Source organism: Bubalus bubalis, chromosome 2 (genome assembly GCF_019923935.1).
Source record: "Bubalus bubalis isolate 160015118507 breed Murrah chromosome 2, NDDB_SH_1, whole genome shotgun sequence".
NCBI lineage: Eukaryota > Metazoa > Chordata > Mammalia > Artiodactyla > Bovidae > Bubalus > Bubalus bubalis.
In genome coordinates this window covers 54797049-54799887 of record NC_059158.1, presented here as the reverse complement: position 1 = coordinate 54799887, position 2839 = coordinate 54797049, and the positions used below count along the sequence as shown (strand labels likewise).

General features: G+C 42.7%; 1 long non-coding RNA gene across 1 annotated transcript; it reads right to left on the bottom strand.

Annotated features, from left to right (window-relative positions):
* Nucleotides 1-795: 795 nt before the first annotated feature.
* On the bottom strand, nucleotides 796-2436 carry LOC123328449. Its single transcript, XR_006543278.1, has 3 exons — nucleotides 2294-2436; nucleotides 1793-1849; nucleotides 796-1549 (listed from the first exon to the last, which is right to left on the bottom strand). It is a non-coding gene; the product is annotated as an uncharacterized LOC123328449 (long non-coding RNA).
* Nucleotides 2437-2839: the final 403 nt, after the last annotated feature.

Genomic DNA, 2839 nt, shown 5'->3' with positions numbered 1-2839 from the left:
ACAATTCCCAGATGAAAGTGTTAGTCACTCAGTTGTGTCCAACTCTGTGATCCCATGGACTATAGCCCACAGGCTCCTCTGTTCATGGAATTCTGTAGGAAAGAATACTGAAGTTGGTTGCCGTTCCCTTCTCCGGGGGATCTTCCCAACCTAGGGATTAAACCCAGATGTCCTGCATGCCACCAGGAAATCCCTAGGTATGGGGACAAAAAATTGTTGCCTGTCATTCCAGTAAACAATGACTGTTGCCCATCATCAACCCATCAGCTGCCCTCGATGGTGCACCCTGAGGGGAAATCAGGATGGAGGAAAACAAGATACTGTCCCTAGATAGTTAAGATACACATCTAAGGAATAATTTCAATAAACCCAGATTCTGGCATCTTCACATACACAGAAAAGTGTTAAAATCATTAACTTGAGATGTCTATTTTTTTTGTAATTAGCAGTAATCTTTTTATATTGATTTGCTTTTTGTTTTTAGCAAAAAACTTCCATATATCCTGGCCTTTATATCTTCCTTTCCTCTTCAGAACTGTTCCTCGGAGTGATCTGAAAGGCTGTGTCCCAGGCTACGGTCCTCAGTAATGACTAGAATAAGACACAGCTTCCAACTTTTAGGTTGTACATGTTTCTTCTGTGTACAGTTTCCATATCTAACTATTACAGAACTTGTTAGGATACTTAAAATTAAATGTTAAGTAAGAGTGATTTGAAAAGTAAATGCTTTCTTCCAGATAATATACCTGCACAGTTCAGAGCAGTTTACATCTACCCTGAAAATTAGACAAGGCTCATGTGCTAAGTTATGCTGACTTGTTCCTTCCAGTGACCAAGGAGTTCAGATGGCTTCGGTTCAGAAGTCAATGTCAGTTCATCTGGTAAGGTCTTTAATAAAGTCAACACTGAAATCAAGTTGTTCAAATTTCAAGCCCCTGGTTCTTCCACAACCTTCAGCCATTACCACTTGTGTAAGCATGATCTCTGGAATAAACCACATCTTCACAAAATTGAGATGATAGCTTACTGTACAACTTCCCAGCACCAGGCGCCATGCTAGAGACCAGTGATGAAGAAAGAAAAGTACCGTATTCTGTGCCTCTAGAAGTTAGGAGCCTAGTGAGAGAGAAATCATTACAATAGAAGTGACTCATGCAATGATTGGGTTTACCAGACCCAGTGCATATCCACCTGAAATATTGTTTATATTGCATGTATGTATATGTATTTAGGGGTAGAGGTGGCAGGGGTGGTGGTTGTTGTGAAAACAGATAAGAAGAATGGGGAAAGTGTAATGGAGGATTCAACTGGAATGGACTCTGAAAGGAATGCCTGTTTCCCCAGATAATGAAGGAAAGAAGTGGCATTCCTGGCAAAGGGACTATTGTATGAAACCTTAAGATGTATTGGTGATTTCAAGGCATTACATTCTCCAGGAGCGATTTGGCTCATTTCTGTGGATGACTTTCCCTATGGAAGTCCCCACCTGTGCAGAAGAGCTTGGTGCCATAAGTGGAAGATTCCATGATGGGGAGTCCTGCAGAGAGTCCTGTGGTACAGAGAGCAGAGTAAGCTGTTGAGATCACATTGACCAAGCAGGTGGCATAGAGGGAGAGGCTGGTTTTAGTTGAACTTCAGCTTAGAGCTTGGGAAGTTAGCACATTCCAAGGCAAAAGAATGAGCTAAAACCTAAAGATCTAACAAGGAGGGACAAATGTCAGAGCAGCCTCCCACTCTGGGCTGAGGATTTGAGGGCAGTGGCCATAGGACTACAGTCACACCAGTTGCTTACCCCAACAAGCTCTCAGACATCAGCATGGGAGCTCTGAGTCTTGTGAAGGCCGTGAATCTATAATATATCACAGAATCAAAATGACTTTCTTTCAAAATGCACATTGCTTCAGGCATGCTAAATGTTCTCTGAGCCCCAGTATACATAATTTATCTGCCATTTACAGTGCCCAGCACTCTTGGCTAGAGTGGCATACCAGTGAGGCTGCATGGGATGCCACTTGAATAGGCTTAACTGATTTTAGAGATCCTTAAGTGGAATTAGAGTAACTTTGTAGAAGACTGCCTCTCCTAATGAGGTCTAAGGAGGGAGAAATACAATGCTGTCAAAGCCAAGCTGTGTGCCCAGTGCAGTGAGATCAAAGAAACCTAAATGTTTGAGGTTGGAGCAGAGGAAAGTTTATTGCTAGGGCCAGGCAAGGAGAATGAGTGGCTCATTCTCAAAAGAGCTGTACTCCCTGATGGTTTTCAGGGAAGAGTTTGGGGTGAGGGAGCAAAATACCTGACTTTCTTCTGATTGGTTGTTGGTGAGGTAACAGATAGTGTTCCAGGAATCTCAATCACCAGTCTTCTGGTTCTGACCAGTCTGGTTTCTCAGCAGGTGGTCACCATCCTCCATCTGGGTGGGAGCCTTAGTTCCTGCAGAAGAACTCAAAGATAGTTTCAGATTGTTATTACATCCTTTGCAGAGGAACTCAAGGACTTTGTTTTATCACTGCAGTATTGTTTCTTGGCAGCATTTCCTTTCTTCCTGCCTTCCCTCACTACCATAGTTAGTAACTGCTTGAGTCTGCTCTTTGAAACTCAGGTAAGGCTAGGAGACTAAAGCCTTTTACTACAAAAAAAGAAATGGGGGCTTTTGTATCCAGGAGGGCCCTGCAGAGCCCTATTCAGTTTCAGTTACCCCTTTTCTTTGTTCTTTGTTTCTGTTTCCCCAGTCCACAAGCAGGAGTTCCAATCCTCAAAATCTAAATTCATTTTTTCTTTTCTGTCTTTTACAGGAAAGGGGCTTAAGTCATTGCTTAGATCCACTGGTTTCTGATACTAG